Source organism: Sinocyclocheilus grahami, unplaced genomic scaffold (assembly GCF_001515645.1).
Source record: "Sinocyclocheilus grahami isolate Dianchi unplaced genomic scaffold, SAMN03320097.WGS_v1.1 scaffold654.1, whole genome shotgun sequence".
In the NCBI taxonomy this organism is placed as follows: Eukaryota; Metazoa; Chordata; class Actinopteri; order Cypriniformes; family Cyprinidae; genus Sinocyclocheilus; species Sinocyclocheilus grahami.
In genome coordinates this window covers 231,426-232,320 of record NW_015505833.1, presented here as the reverse complement: position 1 = coordinate 232,320, position 895 = coordinate 231,426, and the positions used below count along the sequence as shown (strand labels likewise).

General features: G+C 37.0%; 1 protein-coding gene across 1 annotated transcript in view; it reads right to left on the bottom strand.

Annotated features, from left to right (window-relative positions):
- The window catches only part of LOC107558622 (brain-specific angiogenesis inhibitor 1-associated protein 2-like), a 38,147-nt gene that overhangs the window by 23,617 nt on the left and 13,635 nt on the right, over positions 1-895 (bottom strand). The gene's annotated exons all lie outside the window — the stretch shown is intronic.

Sequence of the window (895 nt, the reverse complement as noted above, 5' to 3'; positions counted from 1 at the left end):
AGTTCACAATTATGATGGTGCACATGTTCCTTTCACTGGTCTTTTCATTTAAAATCTGTGTATTTTCCTTTCTTAACATCTTTCAGACTGTATTCCTGTTTTACTTCATAATTTTCCCTTCTCTTGTTTTTTCTTTTTTTCTGGCCCTGAATCAGCTGTTCCGGATATCTGCTTAATCTCAAACTAAACGACTTGTTCTTTCTCTTTCTGACCAGAAAACATGTTTAGACTAATGCTCACGATAGCGTAGCTCACGTCTACATAAACAGAGATAGACTCGCTCCTGAACAAACACGTGCAGGAGGACACACATGCTCAAAACAAACACTTGTTCACACATGGAGGAAAAGTCTTCCACTCACAAATCAGCTTTAATATGTAGGACACTGGGTCGCACAGACGGCCTTCACTCAGCTCAATCAGCCATTATGAGTCATACAAACTACAAATGACTGGCAGTACATGACATTCTACAGTAATGAACACAGCAGTCAAAGAACTGGCAAGCAACACAATTACTCAGTTCTTCAGCAGGCGCTTTAATCCAAGTGACTAACTGTTCATTTACTGCCGCGCCAGTCAGCATAAAAGTTTACAGAATACACAAGCATCACCTTTCTAAGAGCATTTCTTGGTGCATGTCTTTTAAACTTGATTTTAACCCTCTAAAGTCTGACATATGAAATAATAGTCTGAATGAAATTAAAGGATTTATTGAACTTTTTGAACAAATCATTTTTGACACATCAGGCTCAAACTGAGCAAAAATATGCAATTTTGCGCAGATACTGGCTGATAAAATGGCTGATAGCTTATAATGTAAATCAATTGAGACTTAAATAAAATGATCTAAATATCAGTCGTCACTCTATATCTCCAATAATGTGTGTTAGTA